Consider the following 19,602-nt stretch of genomic DNA (forward strand, 5'->3'; position numbering starts at 1 on the left):
CGAGTGGAACAGGCTGCCATGAGAGGTTGTGAGTTCTCCTTCAATGGAAGTCTTTAACCCCTTCACGACCTTGGACGGATCTATCCGTCCAGGATCGTGTCCCGTTAAGCCCCGCCCCCTGCCGCGGGCAGGCGGCGTGGATCGGCACACATATCAGCTGTTTTCAACAGCTGACATGTGTGCCTGCTAGCCGCGGGTGGAATCGCTTCCACCCGCGGCCATTAACCCCTTAAATCTTGCTGCCAAAGTCTGGCAGCAAGATTTAAATGCGCGCGGCCATGTTTGTTACTTACCGCCGCCCCCACCGGAAGTCACGTGTGTTATCACGTGACTATCGGTGGTTGCCATCGTAGCACAGGGTCATGTGATGACGCCTGCTGCTATGATCTTTCACTTTCATTTTCCCTCGGCCGAGAGCAGAGGGAAAACCAAAGTGAGTGAATCTGCTGATTACAGCGGTATTGCTGTGATCAGCAGATAGCGATCAGCGATCGGATTGCTGATTGCTATAGCCCCCTAGGGGGACTAGTAAAATAAAAAAAAAAGTAAAAAAAAAAGTTTTAAAAAATAAAAAAATAAAAAAAAAAACCTAAAAGTTCAAATCACCCCCCTTTCCCCCCATTGAAAATTAAAGGGTTAAAAAATAAATAAATATACACATATTTGGTATCGCCGCGTTCAGAAATGCCCGATCTATCAAAATATAAAATCAATTATTCTGATTGGTAAACGGCGTAGTGGCAAAAAAATTCCAAACGCCAAAATTACGTTTTTTGGTCGCCGCAAGTTTTGCGCAAAATGCAATAACAGGCGATCAAAACGTAGCATCTGCGCAAAAATGGTACCATTATAAACGTCAGCTCGAGACGCAAAAAATAAGCCATCACTGAGCCATAGATCCCAAAAAATAAGAACTCTACGTGTTTCGGAAAATGGCGCAAAACGTGCGCCACTTTTATTGGACAAACTTGTGAATTTTTTTTAACCCCTGAGATACAAGTAAACCTATACATGTTTGGTGTCTACAAACTCGCACCGACCTGAGGCATCACACCCAGACATCAGTTTTACCATATAGTGAACACTGTGAATAAAATATCCCAAAAACTATTGTACGATCCCACTTTTTTTGCAATTTTTCCGCACTTGGAATTTTTTTGCCGTTTTCCAGTACACTATATGGTAAAACTTATGATTTCATTTAAAAGTACAACTCGTCCCGCAAAAAACAAGCCCTCATATGGCAAGATTGACGGAATAATAAAAAAGTTACGGCTCTTGGAAGAAAAGGAGCAAAAAACAAAAACGCAAAAACGGAAAGTGCCCGGGGGCTGAAGGGGTTAAAAAGAGGTTGGACGGACATCTGTCTGGGATGATTTAGTGAATCGTGCTTTGAGCAGTGGGTTGGACTAGATGACCCAGGAGGTCCATTCCAACTGTAATATATTCTATGTATATTGATCCAGAGATTTTTATAATTCCACGACTTTTCTGTCATGGTGTTGCAATTTCAATGTTGAACAGTATATGTATATCATTTTATCATGTCACTGATACTGCACAACCAGGACTAAACTGTACCAAAATACTGTTCTGAAGAAAACACACTATACAAGACCATTATTCGCAGTAATACCACTATAATAGGTTAAACACTGCCAACCATGAATACTACCATTACAAGAACATAGCAAATGTATAATACAGGGATCTCAATCTAGGATGGGTATATGTGCCATGCATAGAAAAAAATTGAATTTTGGGGGGCCGCATTCTGAGACAAGCCTGAGGTAGAGACAGAGATCCTGATTCAGCAATGTGTCACTTAATAGGTTGCTCTATGTTGTTTTGATAAAATCACTGATTTCTCTGCTGCAGATCTAGAGGTTATTGAATGTGGAGCTCTATAGTCTCATGCACACCACTGATTGGCAGCTTTCTAGTGGGGTTGGGGTTTCATAGTGCTTATGAATATGCTGGACTACCTGGCAGCACGTAAAGGAGTCCTCTAATAAATAGTGATTTTATCAAAACTACACTAAGCAGTGCAATAAGTGACACATCACTGGAATCAGAATCTCTGCCCCTACATTATGCTGCTCTCAAATTGGATAGCAAAAACCTGGTGACAGATTCCCTTTAATAAGAATGACAGGTGCTCTCAGAAGAATTTTGCAATTTTTAGTGCAATTTAGTGAGATGTTGTTCTAAGTTAGAGATGAAAGATTTGCCCTATTTTGAATGACCTTACAAACAAAGCAGAGGACAAAAATACTTTCTGCTAAAAATTCATACCTTATTCAAATGGCATTTTGAAGGTTTTCAACAACCTGGACAAGTTCATCCTTCTTGGGCATGAAGAATTTGAAGGTAATCCAGGGTAAATTTAAATGTAGGCTGTAATTCAGGTAAACAGCCAAACTTGCTGATCCCTGAAACACCAGAGCTTTTAGTACTGTCAATTATTCATAAACACTCGCACATTCCTCCCCGAAAGTTCAGGAGGTCACATCTATATGAATATTCTACATTTCTCTTCTCTATAGGTCAGAAATTGGGCTTTTCACGCTTGAATGGTTTCCATTCAGACTTTTTTGATTTGCCATTAATATTGATTTATTATTATATATAGTTTTTTTCTCTTGTAAATTGAAATATTTGTGTTCTTTGTTGTCGATTTTACTTTTCAGAATTTGTTTGTTGTGCCGCAGATGCATGGGTGATCAGCGACATTCACAATCAAAGCTTGCATCTTAAATTGATATTTTCTGAGTGAAATACTTGTTTGTGGCTTTTAACAATTGTTGGTACTAAAAATGAATAAAAATAAAAAAAGAAGTGGAATGAGAACGAAATCGTAGAAAAGAATCATCATAAATGATGTGTACTTTACCTATAAACGCATAGAAGATACAAAAAAAGTAATACAAAGGAACAGCAAATTTTCAGAACTATGGTTCGGGCTTAAACCCATCAGGATGGATTGCACTTTGTTTTAATAAATGGCCTCATTCAAAATATTCCTCACACACAGCTCTAGAAAAAAAAAATCAAGGTTCACTAGGAAATATACTTAGTTTTACTTTGCAGATAAGTCCATATGTGCATAGGGAAAAGAGTGGTGATTGATGAGACTTTACATAAGTACAAGCAGTGCACTGCCCTGTAGGACAGAACATTTATTTTAGTAGCTCTACTTACAGGTTATGTCCACAAATATTATTTTTATTATCAATTCTTGTTAATTATTGTGCTCCTAAATATAAAAACCTACAAAGACTGAACATACATAATTGAAAATAGCTTTATTTGAGAAGGAAAAAATACATAAAAATGGCGAATGGGTGGTGATGGGTGATGACATCAATGGAAAACAAGGTACAAGGCATAACTAATGTTACATATGCAATGAACTACCAAAGTCATTATGACTAGAGATGAACGAACTTGTTTGAAAAAGCTTCACCAATCTCAAATTTGGCACAAGCCTTGGCTCGTTAAGGTCCTGATCGGATTCACAAACACTTTTCTCAAAAATCGGCAAAGTTTGGCTTTGTTCGGTAACTGGTGGTCACGTTTACACTATTGCAGAAGCTATCCACTTCCAGACCCATAACAGCCAGGTCAAGTATTGGTAGGGTTGTGGTTGGCCAGGGAAGTCACTGTAAAAAAAAAAAAGGAAGCAAAATGGTTAAAGCAGGACATACTTGCCAGTCTCCGCGCGGCTGTAACACTACTTCTGGGTCCGCTCATTAACCCTCAAACATGTTCACTGGATCCCCCACCCACTGGCAGTCATGACAACTGTGATTGTTTGCAGTTAGACCGCGCTCCCACCCTGTGTGACAGCATATGTGATTGGCTGGAATCACACATGCTGTATGCTTACCTACAGTATAAAAGTAAATAAATTGACGCAGGGTCCACCCATATTATGATACCAAGTGCAGATAAAGTATACTGCTACAGGCTGCAGCCTCTGGGCATGTGTTTATCGTGTATAATTATTATATTATTCTCTGCAATATATTTCTGCATGTCATGTCTTATAATGCCTCAAAAACTTTGCACTTCATTAACGTCAGGCTTACTTATCAGTACTTACCTAGATGCACCTTCTTACCTTGCTTAAATATCGGTACCACATCAGCCATCCTCCAATCATGTGACACCAACCCTTTTACAGGAGAGTCTAAGAAGAAAAGATAAAGCGGTCTGTCAATTACTTAGCACAATATCGGTGGATGAATGCCATCCAGCCCGGGGGATTTGTCAATGTTTAAATTATTCAGAAACAGGCATACTTCCTATTGTGTTAAAATAGTTATCAGGTGATGATCTTTGACTTTTGCCTTGTTGAATGATCCCTAAAACAACTAGTTCATTGATGAACCCAGATGAAAAGTGAGTGTTTAATATTTCAGCCTTTTCTTTGTCCTCTACAATTATCTTGTTGTTAACAACTTTTAATGGGCTGACACCATGCGTTTTTTTTCTTTTTATCATTGATATATTTCTGCATTTTGGAGGGATTTACTTTAATGGCACTGGCAATATTTGTTTCAGTAGCTGGATTGATTTATTTTTTACATTTCCTATTGAGATCTTTATACTCCTGAAATGCTATTTCTGTATTCTCAGCCATCAAGATTTTGAATAACCTTTGTTTTTTTGTCTTATTATACTTTGTACTGTCTTATTTATCCATAGTAGTTTCTTTTTATTACTGGATATTTTATTACCAGATGGTATAAGTTTTTTACAGGACTCTAGGAGTATATCCTTAAAGTCGCCGTATTTATGTTTGGTATCCCCAGTTACCATGACATGGTCCCAGTCTACACACTTGAGCTCTTCCCTTAATGTGTTGATATCAGTATTATTAAAAATCCAGGTTTTTGCATTTCCCCTTAGAATTTTTTTTTTATTTCATGTTACATTGAAACTTACCATATTATGGTCGCTGCATCCCAAATTCTCCTGGACGTGTAGACCTGAAATTGTATGTGGTCTATTTGACAGGACCAGATCTATCAAATTATCTACCCTGGTCGGTTCATCTACCATCTGAGAGAGGAAATTGTCTTGAACTGCAGATAAAACCTTGCAGCTTTTAGGATAACCAGAAGATTTTTTTGTCCCATTGAATGTCTGGATAGTTGTGTGCTGCCCCCGTGGAAGCAGCCGAGCTGCGCGGATCCAGGTTCGCTGTGGCTCGACGGTCTCTGGACCTGGGGTCGTGCGGCAACTCAAATGAAAGGGGGGTATTTACACGGGAGTTGGTGTATAGTTCGTGACGCCACCCATGGTGTACGGTAATTTGGGAGTACCGTCGCTGCTGTTGGGAATCCCCTGGGTGATGAAGTGGGGCAGCAAGGTATCGTAGCCCTCCATAGGTAGGGGGAATGCCCTGGGACTCGGTGTGGGGTGTCGTGGGATGCTGGGGTCAGTCTCTTACTCACTCAGTTTATAAGCAGATGCTGACAACCGGGTAAACCAATTCCCCGGGTACCGCTGCCACTGAGGGGAGCTTGTCCTGGTCCCGTCCCCTATAGCGTTGCCTGGTGATCAGTGACCTGCCACCTGGCACTAAGGTTAACTTCCACGTGGTGGCCCAGTAGTATGGAACTTGCTGGGCCCCGCTCCCCACTGTGGCTAAGTGTGGGAGCTTGCTCTCAAGGCTCACGCTTGGGATTTTCTGGACCGTTGGATTGAAAAGTCCTATCCCCCTCGTTGCGCTAATGCCCCAAATCTGGAGCGGGTGAGAACAGATCATAAAGGCTCCATTCTCCTCAGGTGAATTGTCGGGTTGCCTGAAGCTACTCCCCGACCTAGGGTCCGTGTACCCCGTCATGCCTTCGGTTCCGAACCGGTGACAGTGGTAGGCTGCCGGCTGTCCTCCTCGACAGGTCCAGGCACCTTGCCACAAATCCCCTGCGACCGGGGGTCTGACCCCTCTGGGCCCAGACCACCGTCTGCAACCTAGATAGCTTCTCCAGGAGCCACCGCTCCCAACTTCCTCTCTCTCACCCTCTCTACACTCTCCGACTCTCTACTGACTACACTCCTCACCTCTCCTCCCTGACCCCCCAGGTGGGCGATTCTATTCCACTCAAGCAGTCCACTGGTGTGCCTGGTGGGTGTGGTGCAGGGTGTATCTAGGATTTGATTTGCTTTTGGAGGCAACACCATTGAGATAGGGACCAAGAACCAAGAGGGAGATGGAATACCGCACGGAAGGGCAGTTTGTGCAGTACCCTGTGACGAATTGATAGTCCAGGGGCATCACAGTTGTCCATAATAAGGACCCAATTATTATTTTCTGTCTTTTTAATTTGTTGCAGCATTTCACCCTTTACTTTTTCAGCTATATTAGGAAGCTTATAGCAAACTCCAATTAGCAGTTTTCCATTATTGTCCTCCCCGTATACCCTTGCACCGTGACATAACTATGTCACCCTAAGGGGTACTTTGCACACTATGAAATCGCAGCTGCGATGTCAGTGGGGTCAAATCGAAAGTGACGCACATCCAGCGTCGTTGTCGACATCGGAGTATGTGAATCCTTTTTACTACGATTAACGAGCGCAAAAGTGTCGAAATTGTATGATTGGTGTAGTGTCGGGCATTTCCATAATGTCGCTGCAGCGACAGGTACGATGTTGTTCCTCGTTCCTGTGGCAGCACACATAGCTGTGTATGAAGCCGCAGGAGCGAGGAACATCTCCTTACCTGCGTCCCTGCTGCAATGAGGAAGGAAGGAGGTGGGAGGGGAATGTTTACGTCCCGCTCATCTCCGCCCCTCTGCTTCTATTGGCCGCCTGCCGTGTGACGTCGCTGTGACGCCGCACGATCCGCCCCCTTAGAAAGGAGGTGGTTTGCCCGCCAGAGCGACATCGCAGGGCAGGTAAGTGCATGTGAAGCTGCCGTAGCGATAATTTTCGCTACGGCAGCTATCACAAGATATCGCATGTGCGACGGGGGCGGGGACTATCGTGCTCGGCATCGCTACAATCGGCTTGAGATGTCAAATTGTGCAAAGTACCCCTAAGGCTTTCTTCACTTGTACGTGTTACCGACATTTGAGGCATCTGTTTTTTTTCACAGATTTCCCATGTACCCATTATAACCCATGGCACTGCTCACAAGTCCGTGTTTTCCCATGGACCGTATGACTGTGCAAACCTCACAAAGACAGGTCTGGTTTTTTTTGGTAGCACAGGTGACAAGGGCTGATACAAATCTATGGGTCCGTTAAAAACACATACAGCACATGGATGGTATCACACTGAAAGTATAGGAGAATCTTTGTCATTTGATTTTCTATATTTGTACTGGAAAGACACAGATGGCAGAGTAATGATACACATTTTTAAAAATGTACACATGGATGGGTGATAAAAAATAAAAATGGATGGTCAAAATGGACCATGCCACACACACAAATTTTTAATGGATGTGTGAAAGGGGCCTAAGGGTGCACTTGTATGTACTCATAGAGATACACTGCACACTCAGTTATATATGCTATATAGATTTATTATAAAGGATTCAAAAAAGCCATGCAAAGGAAAAATGAACTTAGAGACAAAAAAATACTCTGACGTTTCGGCCACCGGCCTTGTTCACAGAGTCTGCTGTAAAATGGGGTACAAACAAAAAGAAATAAACAATGTTTACATAAATTGTTCAAACAAACAGCTTTTTACAATAGCTGTGACAAAAAGAGAATTTTTTTGGCAAACAAGAGTGAACAAAGAGATCATATACATCAGAGATACATTTTATACATGAGAAATGTATACAAGAGTAGAACAAGTCTAGAGTTAACAAATCAATATGCAGCAGTAATAATCGCTTAAGGCGAGTCGATAAGTATACTGAAAAGGGGAAGGAACAAAGGAAATGGAGAGTGGAAATAGGGGGGTATATCCACTGGTATCAGCATAATAAGGAAAAGAGATTTAAGTATAGAGGGTGATTCAGCTGTATGGGGTAAGGTGTTGGAGTAAACTAAGTATACTACCTGTCATTTATAGTTCTGAGTTCCAAGAAGAGTTGCTAGAAAGATATATAAAAGAGTATAGATAGTAAGAAGTAGTTAAAGGAGGATATGTAAATAACAGAAGAGATAGAAGATAGTTACCTGTGGCTATACGGTAATGGGAAGATTACATAAATGGGGTGTCAAAGACGCTTACGACATCTTATCTGTGTGTAAAACCAGAATAGAATCAGAACAGTTCCGTTGAATAAAGAATAGAAAGGTCATGAGAGTAAGATCTTACCTGAGCCTATGTGTATGCCGGCGCTCGCGTGCCTTGGCTATGTATGGAGGCTGCTCTCAGCTGTGTCTGGGCGCTTTAAATGTAGTGACAGGTGGGAGGGGAAATCACGTCACGTGCCAACGTGGTCCAATCCCTTATGAATGTGTCTGTCTTGCGTCTAGAGCATGCGTGGTGGTGGGGTATTTACAAAGGGAGGTGACGTCACGCGCCTGCGCGGTCACCGTCCCTCTGTGTCCGGGGTGTGCTGGATCGCGGGTGGAGAGGTGACGTCACGCGCTTGCGCAGACAACACCTCTTTAACCCGTGGCTGGAGTAGAGTAGACAGGGGCCAGGTAATGATGTCCCGCGCATGCGCGGTCCTCATCGCCGCCCGCTGTGCTACTGGGGAGCAGAGATATGTTGTGCCGTGGGTAAGGAAGTGACGTCGCGCACATGCGCAGACACCACCTCATTAACCTGTGGCTGGAAAAGGAGGAGGCCAGGCAATGACGTACCGCGCGTGTGCGGTCCTCATATTAGCCCGCAGTGTTACTAAGGGTCAGAGTTGCTATGGTGTGGGCAGGATGCCGCGCGCATGCGTGTTCGTCAACACTCGTCACCAGTAACATTGTCAGATATAGAGCCATATCTAGACAGGGAGAGAACGTACATGAAACTATCTTAGGTAGTGGGGAGAATATGCCCTGATGTAGAATTGATGGCAAAGGTCATCATTTCCCATCCGGCAAAGTTACTAAGCATGTAAGTAAGTAATCGCTTAATATTGTGGTGGTCCTCATAGTCCCTATTGTAATCATAGTGGGGGCCTGGCGTCGTGCTTGTGTGCAGTCGTCACTCCCACCTCAGACGAAGGAGGAGGGGGGAGAGAAGAAAAAGGTTGTAAACATAGTAAAGAAGAGAATAGAAAAAATGGTCAAAAGGGAGAAAAAAGGAAAAGAAGGAAAAAAAAGGGGAAGAAGAAGAAAGAGAAGAAAGTGCCGAACCAGTCTTACCCATCAGGACGGGATAAGGGAAGGGGAAGAGGAGCAGAGGAGTGAGGATCCATTTTATTGTAGATCATATATTCATGTCTGTTAGAGAAAATAAATAATATGTTAGATATACATTACACGGACCATTCAATTTCCTTGTTGAGACCAAACGGAGTTAATGTATGCAGTGTATAAATCCAATAGCTCTCTCTTTGTTTCAAAAGCTGTATGTGGTTTCCACCACGTCTTGGGCGTTCTATTTTTTCTAAAACTTGGAATCTCAATTGAGAAACTGAGTGTCGAGCTTCTTTGAAATGGTATGGAATTGGGAGCCAGGTTTTATTGCAGCGTATTGTGGATTTATGACTGGCAATTCTATCGCGTACATGTTGCGTGGTTTCGCCTACGTAAAGTAGGCCACATGGACATTTAACTACATAAATGACAAAATTCGAGTCACAAGTATAAAAGTCTTTAATTGGATAGGATTTGCCAGTTCTGGGGTGGGTTACGGAGCTACCTTTGATAACGTTAGAGCAAGCCGCACAGCTGAGGCAGGGGAAGGTCCCTGTCCGTTTTGTGCCTAAAAAGGTTTGGAATGAGCTACGGTGAATTGGGCCTATATCAGCTCTAATAAGGTGATCCCTTATATTAGGGGATCTTTTCATGCACATAAGGGGCGGTGGATCAAATGGGTCAATATCAGGATGTGCTTTCTTCAAAAGGGGCCAATGTTTTTTAATGATGTGCTGTACTTTGGGTACTATGGGATGGTATTTGTGTACGAACGGAATCCGTTGTAATTGTAATTTTGGTTCAGTAACTGAATCCCTGTAATTCAGGGCTCGTTCTTTTTCTTGTTTTAATAAATTAAGGGGGTAATTTCGTTCTTGAAATTTTTGTGACATATCATTTAGTCGACGAGGTAGAACTTCTTTATCCATCACAATTCGGCGTACCATCGTGAATTGTGATCTGGGTAAACTGGTTTTAATGGCTTTTGGGTGGCAACTGTTGAAAGAGAGTAGTCCGTTACAATCAGTCGGTTTGGTATAAATGTCCGAGCTTAATGTACCCAGGTGGTTTTTGGAGATTCTGGTGTCTAGGAAAACTACCTCTGAGTGACTAAAGGTGTAAGTGAAAGATAGTTCCTCTCTAATAGAGTTGAGATCACTGATAAAGGTTTCCAGGTTGATTGTATCGCTGTTCCAAATGAAAAAAATATCGTCGATATAACGATACCAACAGATAATATTGTCGAAGAGAGGAGAGGGTGGGTGTATACATGAGATACCTCAAAGGCATTCATGTACAGATTAGCATATGCGGGGGCCACGTTGGACCCCATCGCGGTACCACGGGTCTGAAGGAAATATTCATCCCCAAAGAGGAAGAAGTTTTCCCTCAGTACAATATTGAGTAGTTGTAGGCATAGGTCCCTAGTGTCTCCAGCTATATCAGACCCCTCTAGTGTAGATTTTACCGCATCTATTCCAAGATCATGAATAATGGAAGTATACAAACTATTTACGTCCATTGTTGCCAAGATGCTGTCAGGTGGTATGAAATTTAAATTTCTAATTTTAGTCAGAAAATCACCTGTGTCCAGTATGTAAGATTTAGTTTGTTTGGCAAATGGTGTAAGGAATTTCTCTAAGAATATAGACAAAGGTGATAGCACAGAGTCCGTGGAGGCTACAATGGGGCGTCCCGGAGGGTTCTGTAAAGATTTATGTATCTTTGGTAAGATGTAGAAAACTGGAGTAATGGGATGGGAGTTTGTAAGAAATGTAACGGTTTTATTATCAATGACCCTTTTGGCTGAAAAATGAGAGAGAACATCTTGAATTAGACGCTGGATTCTGAAAGTAGGGTCTTGTGGTATTTTAATGTAAGTATTGGTGTCTGATAATTGTCTCTTGATTTCATCAAGATAAGTAGATTTATTCATGACAACTATACCTCCCCCCTTGTCCGCTGGTTTAATTATTATGTTAGAGTTATTGTGAATTGAGTGGAGTGCCTGTCTCTCAATCTCACTCAAGTTGTTGTGTGTGGGATATTTCCTCATTTTATAGTCATGAATAAGGTGATTAACATCTTTTTGGATTAGACTAATATAGGTCTCAACCGCATGGTTGGTATGCGGTGGCATAAAGTTGCTCTTATTCCTCAGGCCCAATTGATCAATACATAGTGTTGTATGTGATGTCTCAGAGATGGTACTAGGTTGGGGTATTGTATCTGACTGTGTGCCAAAGTGGGCCTTCAGTCTAATATTTCTGTAAAATTTCTGTAAGTCACACTCTAGTTCAAAAGTATCCCAGGATGGTGTTGGGCAAAAAGTTAAACCCTTATTAAGTAACGACATTTCGGCATGAGACAAAGTATAATCAGAAATATTAATGATTAAATTAGGTGTCTTACTTGAGAGCGTGTGATCCTGTCTGTTGGTGCGATGATAGGACCTCCTTGTCCGCGTTTTTTTCTCTGTCCTTTCCCTAAAAAAAGGGGAGCTGTGCGTACACTGGTACTTGAGTCGCTTCCAGAGCTGGCCGAGTCCTGTCTTCGTGTACCAGGGCCACGTCGCCATGGCCTATTATCAGTGGATTCGTTCCAGCGATATACCCTGTTGGAGATATAATCTGCGTTGTCACGTTGGAATTTCTGTCTCTTCTTCTCCTGCAGAGACTTCTTGAATTCCTCAAGGGTTGTGTCAAGCTGAGTTTTCAAATTATGTAGTTCAAACGTGGAAAGGGTAGTAGCCAATTGATTTTCAATAGCAGAAATTTTATCCTTAGACTCTTGAATGGCAATCTGAAGATGTTCCACAGTCAAGGTAATAATGTCAAGAGAGCACTTATTGAGGATGCCTTGAAACTTTTTACAGTAATCCTGTTTGTCAGAAAAAAGTGTGGGTTTCTGATGACATCTAAGGCCCCTCGGAATCTTGTTCTGACGAAAATACTCTGCCAGAGTAGTGCAGTGTAGATCATATGAAATAAGTTTCCTCTTCTTCTTCTCCAGATCTCGTGTTCTGAGTTCCTTTGCAGGGATTTTAAGAAACTCCGAGGAGTTTGTTACTCTAGAGATAATATTACTACTTGTCTGATCATCATATGCAAAAATATAAGACGACATCAGTGTTCACAGGTGCAGCAGCCGACACAATATTAGATAATAGAAAAAAAGGGGCGTGCACACTTTGTGAGGTGAGGTGCTAATGAATGGGGAAACCCCACAATTATAACCATAGAGATACACTGCACACTCAGTTATATATGCTATATAGATTTATTATAAAGGATTCAAAAAAGCCATGCAAAGGAAAAATGAACTTAGAGACAAAAAAATACTCTGACGTTTCGGCCACCGGCCTTGTTCACAGAGTATGCTGTAAAATGGGGTACAAACAAAAAGAAATAAACAATGTTTACATAAATTGTTCAAACGAACAGCTTTTTACAATAGTTGTGACAAAAAGAGAATTTTTTTGGCAAACAAGAGTGAACAAAGAGATCATATATATCAGAGATACATTTTATACATGAGAAATGTATACAAGAGTAGAACAAGTCTAGAGTTAACAAATCAATATGCAGCAGTAATAATCGCTTAAGGCGAGTCGATAAGTATACTGAAAAGGGGAAGGAACAAAGGAAATGGAGAGTGGAAATAGGGGGGTATATCCACTGGTATCAGCATAATAAGGAAAAGAGATTTAAGTATAGAGGGTGATTCAGCTGTATGGGGTAAGGTGTTGGAGTAAACTAAGTATACTACCTGTCATTTATAGTTCTGAGTTCCAAGAAGAGTTGCTAGAAAGATATATAAAAGAGTATAGATAGTAAGAAGTATGTATGTACTGACTGAGTTAAAGAGCTGAATCCGCTTAATACCAAGGAGGTATAACAATTTCGCCATAATGCTTATAACGCCAAGGAGGCCACAAGTGGGGACCCCCTAGGGCAAGAGCCTACTCCAAATAGCATGCATGATAGGAGGACAAAGGAGACCGGGCAACAGAGTGCACATAAAAAACTCAATTTTATTAGATAAAATCGTGTGAAGACCACTGGTACAAAGGACATATAATAAGACAAGTCAAACCAGGATGAGGAACAATAGAAAAAGTGGTAAAAAGTGTGTGGGCAAACCAATGCCACACAACCTGCCCATACACAATGCAGGGGTAAATATGTATGAGGGCGTCACATTCCACAGTTATATGGCGTGGTGATTCAGTAGCCAGGTGACAGCCTCATGGAGAAAGACAGCAGCAAGCATACAGTGGCGTGCTATGTGTCAGGGTCTTGAGTATCTTGACCTCCTTTTTGATAAAGCCATAGGCGAAACAGCTGTCAAGGAGGCTTCCTGCCCCCACAACCTGCCCTGCCACACTACTCAGGTATTGTTCACGCTCCCTGGTCTTTTTGAAAGCTGGGCCACCCACGCTGGGATATTTTCACGGTGCATATTTTTGCTGGGATAGCAACTTCCTTCCCTGTCCTACCTGGGTGTCCCTGTGGCGTGGTGCCATCACTGCCATGATGTGCCTATATGGAGATAGTATATCTTGATGATTGTCTTTGATACTCAAGACCCTGACACATAGCACGCCACTGTATGCTTGCTGCTGTCTTTCTCCATGAGGCTGTCACCTGGTTACTGAATCACCACGCCATATAACTGTGGAATGTGACGCCCTCATACATATTTACCCCTGCATTGTGTATGGGCAGGTTGTGTGGCATTGGTTTGCCCACACACTTTTTACCACTTTTTCTATTGTTCCTCATCCTGGTTTGACTTGTCTTATTATATGTCCTTTGTACCAGTGGTCTTCACACGATTTTATCTAATAAAATTGAGTTTTTTATGTGCACTCTGTTGCCCGATCTCCTTTGTCCTCCTATCATTAATACCAAGGAGGTGTTTGCTGTTAACACTGTACATAGCTGGCATCTGAGCTTACCTTGGTTGTAGGTGTTTTAAAGCGTATATCCGGGACTTTTTTACAAACAGAAAAAGAAACCTAATGTCATCAGGTTTCAAAGTGTAGTGGTCATCACTTCTGCTTAACACGCAGAAGGTCCTTGGTTCAATCCCCAGTAAAACCAATCTGTTCATGGTGTTGAAAAAGAAAAAGAAAATGTGGCTAAGCATTAACAGGCATGTAGTTGCTACCTAATTACCAGTTGTTATAATAAACGGAAGCGGTTACGCACTGAGCCGTGCAATACCTTACACCGAATACCTTGGAACAGCCTCAGTCCTCCTTTTAGAAGAAATGGTAATGGGTGCACGTGGACGAGGAGAAGAGATATCCAGAACGAGACTCCATGAAGTAGAAAACCACGGCATACACATTTTATTCCATATGATGTGCAGGTAAAATAGTGGGAAGGAGAGAGCCAGGTACAGGCCCCCCAAGGATGACGGCCGTTTCGCACCTTGTGTGACCCGTAGAAGCACTCAAGGTGCAAAACGGCGGTTGTCCTTGAGGGGCCTGCACCCGGCTCTCTCCTTCCTGCTATTTTACCTGCACATCATATGGAATAAAAGCACTTTTTGGATTTTGGATGGTGTATGCCGTGGTTTTCTACTTCATGAACTCTCTAATTGCCTGTTGTGCCTGGCGCCATTCTTTGCCATGATGAGTGGTAACAGACTGCTCATGTCTGCAATACAGCATCTTCCGCTAACGTTACATCAACAGAGCCGCTGTTTCTTTTCTTCTCTGTGCTGTTGACAGGGGGACTTCTGAAGTCATTGATTGATGAGTTGATACACACGGAACTTCTGGGGTGGTGCACAAGTAGGGTCCAAAACCGTCTCAAGTAGATGAATAAACTTGGCACTCAAGATAAATGCAAACAGTGTTTTTTATTGTGAAGAACTTGTAGGACCAGCACAAGCACAGACGTTTCGATCAAAAGACCTTCATCAGTGTGCATTCAGAGAGTCCTCAGAAAGTATAGTAGCATGGCGAGCGGCGTTGCTGGGTATGATGTGGTGCCCACCACTGTCTATGTGGCACATGTAGTAAACTCCTTTCAGTTCCCGTATCTATATCTTGGTTCCATTCTCGTATCTAGACAGTTAGTTCAGTTCCTATATCTATGTAGTCAGCTTGCTTCTGTTGTAGTGTCTGTGTAGGCAGTAATCTTGGTTCTGTTCCCATAGCTATGCAGCAAGTGACTTTCTATTTTCATATCTATGTACCAGCCTGTTTTTAAAGCATTTTACTTTTGCTTTTTTAATGCCAATGGCCAGAAGTAAGCAGGATAAAGATGAACTGTCACAACTTGAGAACCACTGCCTTTTGATTGTTCCCAGGCTGAAATGTGCCAACCAGGTCATACCCCAAAAGACTTGAACCAGTAATTGGAGGGAAAGGTGGTCCTAAAAAATATTGACTCATAGGGGCTAAATACAAATGAAAGTGAGTATTTTCCGATTTATAATTTTAAAATATTTAGAAATCCATGTATTATTTCCTTTATACTTCACAAATACTTGCTAGTTAGTGTTGGTACATTAGGGTTAAAATCCCCCAAGAAGATTGTGAGCTTAGCAGGAAACAATATGAAAAAATTAATTTACCATCATACTGTATGAATACTTTTTAAGGCACTGTATATATACTGCACATGCATACTGTGTATATATATAAATATACACTGGTGTGAAAAAGTGTTTGCCCCTTCCTGATTTCTTATTCTTTTGCATGTTTGGTGAATGTAAATGTTTCAGATCACCAAACAAATGTAAAAATTAGACAAAGATAACAAGTAATCACAAAATCCAGTTTATAAATGAAGTTCTTTATTATTAAGGGAAAAATAAATCCAAACCTACAGGACCCTGTGTGAAAAGTGATTGCTCACCCCCTTTAAAACACAAATTCGTTATAGTTTATCACATCTTTAGGAAGCTGAGTTCCATTTCCCTATCCATACCTAGGCGTGATTACTGCCACAACTGTTCTCAATCAAGAAATCACTTAAATAGGACCTGCCTGACAAAGTGAAGCAGACCAAAAGATAATGAAAAGGTAAACATTATGCCATGATGCAAAGACATTTATGAATAAGTTAGAAATAAAGTAATTAAGATCTCTCAGTCTGAAGAAGGTTACAAAGCCATTTTTAAAGATTTTGGACTCCAGTGAACCACAGTGAGAGCCATTATCCACAAATGGCAAACACATAGAACAGTGGTGAACTTTCCCATGAGGGGCCTTCCCAGGATCATAGTGATGATTTATCAAAGAGATCACAGAAGACCCCACAACAAATTTACAAAGAACTGCAGGCCTCATTTGCTTCAGTTAAGGTCAGTGTTCATGACTCCACTATAAGAAAGAGACTCAGCAAAAATTGCCTGCATAGCAGAGTTCTAAGACAAAAACCACTGCTGAGCAAAAACAACATAAAGGCTCATCTCACTTTTCCCAGAAAACATCTTGATGATCCCCAAGACTCTTGGGAGAATACTCTGTGAACTGACAAAACAAATGTTGAACTTTTTGTAAGGTTTATGTCCCATTACATCTGATGTAGAAGTAACACAGCATTTCAGAAAAGGAACATCATACCAAGATTGAAATATGGCTGTGGTAGTGTAATGGTCTGAGGCTGTTTTGTTGCTTAAGGAACTGGAAGACTTGCTCTGGTAAATGGAACCATGAATTCTGCTGTGTACCAAAAATCCTGAAGGAGAATGTCCATCCATCTGTTCATCATGACCTCAAACTGAAGCGCACTTGGTTATGCAGCAGGAGAATGATCCAAAACACACCAGCAAGTCCACCACTGAATGGCTTAAGAAAAAGAAAATTAAGACTTTGAAGTGGCCTAGTCAAAGTCCTGACTATAATATAATTGAGATGCTGTGACATGACCTGAAAAAGGTGGTTCATATTTGGCTGAATTACAATAATTCTGCAAAGATGAGTTTCCCAAAATTCCTCAAGAGTGTTGTAAAAGACTTATTGCCAGTCATCACAAATGATTGATTGCAGTTATCGCTACTAAGGGTGACCCAATCAGTTATTAAGTTTTCACACAGGGCCCAGTAGGTTTGGATTTCCTTTACCCTTATAAAAAAGACCTTCATTTAATGACTGGATTTTAAGTTTACTTATGTTATCTTTGTCTAATATTAAAATTTGTTTGGTGATCTGAAACCTGCAAAAGTATATCTTATTTCACATGGGCCTCTAGCATTTTATAATTTATGGCAGGTTTTTACCATGTATTTCCACACTCCACTTGGACCCAGACATCTAGTATGAGGGTAACCAATCATAGATGCCCACACTGATGGTGGGAGTGCAGTCTGACTGCAACCAATCACATATGTTGTCACAGAGGGTGGAAGGGGGAAGCAGTGAATATTCATAAAATTTAATGAGCGGACCCGGAAACAGTGTGATAGTCACGCGGAAGCCCGGTAAGTGTAATTTTTCTGCTTTAGTCCCCGTTTTGCTTCCTTTTGCAGCCCTTATTACCACCATTTTATAGCACTTACGTTCTGGTCCCCATAGACTTATATGGGGCTGGTGTCCTGGCAAAAGTGTGAGTTAAATCCGGTCCTGAACCAGACTTTTTTTTAAGGTCGTCCGGACTTGCTGAACCCAAATATCTGTGGGTTCACCTATCTCTAGTACTGATATGTATATTGGGGTTATAATTAGTTTACACACATATTTTTGCATATTATATGTATATGAGTGTGAGTGCACTATATTGCCACCTATTTATACATGTACAGTGCTCAGCATAAATGAGTACACCCCGAATGCAAGTTAAGATCTTACTCATTATCTTACTGAATACAAAATACAATATCCAAAATTCGGACAAGAAGGAGTTTTATTGAACATTTTTTTAACCCATAACATGAAAGTTAATTTAGTGAAAATAAATACAAGCCACATTAAAAACTACTACATTTAGTATGACCTCCATGATTATTAAGGACAGCACCAAGTCTTCTAGACGTGGCGTGAATAAGTTGGTTTCATATTGCAACATCTATCTTTTTCCATCCTTCAATAACGAGTTCTTTTAGAACCGGGATGCTGGATGAAGAGTGATGACAACTTGTCTCTTCAGAATTCCCTTAGGTGTAGGGTTGAGATTAGATCAGGAGACATACTTGACCATTGAATCACTTTCACGCTGTTCTTCATGAACATCACTCTCCATCCAGCATCCAAGCTCTAAAGAAGATTGTTCTTGAAGAATGGAAAAAGATAGATTTTGCAATATGTCACCAATTTGTTAATTCCATTCCTAGAAGACTTGGTGTTGTGCTAAAAAAACAAGGAGGTCATACAAAATACTAGATACAGTGGAACCTCGCTTAACGAGTAACCCAGTTAACAAGAATTTCGCTTAACAAGCAAAGCTTGCTGTAAATTTGTAACTCGGTTTACGAGCAAGCTTTGCTGCACGAGCAAAATAGTCACCGCACACACTTCCGGTTCCGTACATCCACCGCGCTCTGACCAGCTCTTGCAGTCCACACAAACACACACAAGCACGCACAAAACCCACACAAACAAACAAGCACGCACACACATACAGTGTTATGCTCACCTTAACTTCCATTCCATCGCCGGCCTCCTCGTTCTTGTAGATTACCGGTACATCGCAACGAGGGAGGAATCCTCGCGGTGAACTACAAGACCCAGGAGGCCGGCGATGGAATGGAAGGTAAGGTGAGCATAATATGTGTACCTTCCGTTCCATCGCCGGCCTCCTGGGTCTTGTAGTTCGCCGCTACAGGATGTGTATCGGTAACTATCACAATGAGGCAGGAACTTCCCCTGTCAGCCGCTACTCAAAGTCAGCCAGTCAGAGGCAAACGGCTCCAGCCTTTGATGTCAGCGCTCTGGGTGCGGAAGTTCCTCCCTAGTGTGATGGTTACCCGATACACAGCCCGCACTAGCGAACAGCAGGTCCCAGGAGGCCAGCGATGGAACGGAAGGTAAGGTGAGCATAATATGTGCGTGCGTGTGCGTGCGTGCTTGTGTGTGTTTGTGTGAGTTTGTGTGTGTTTGTACGTGTTTGTGTGTGTTTGTGCGTGTGTGGAATGGCACAATAGGGGACCAGGATGGGACATTTAACAAGTTGTGGAACGAATTGTCTGCATTGCAATGATTTCCTATGGGAAGTCTTGCTTTGCTGAACGAGTAACTAGGTTAGCAAGCACAGTCCCAGAATGGATTGTTCTCGTTAACCAAGGTTCCACTGTATAGCTATGTTTTATGTGGGGGTGTATTCATTTTGTATCTACTAATTTGAGTAAAATTGAAGACTTTACAATGAAAG

Source organism: Anomaloglossus baeobatrachus, chromosome 3 (assembly GCF_048569485.1).
Source record: "Anomaloglossus baeobatrachus isolate aAnoBae1 chromosome 3, aAnoBae1.hap1, whole genome shotgun sequence".
In the NCBI taxonomy this organism is placed as follows: domain Eukaryota; kingdom Metazoa; phylum Chordata; class Amphibia; order Anura; family Aromobatidae; genus Anomaloglossus; species Anomaloglossus baeobatrachus.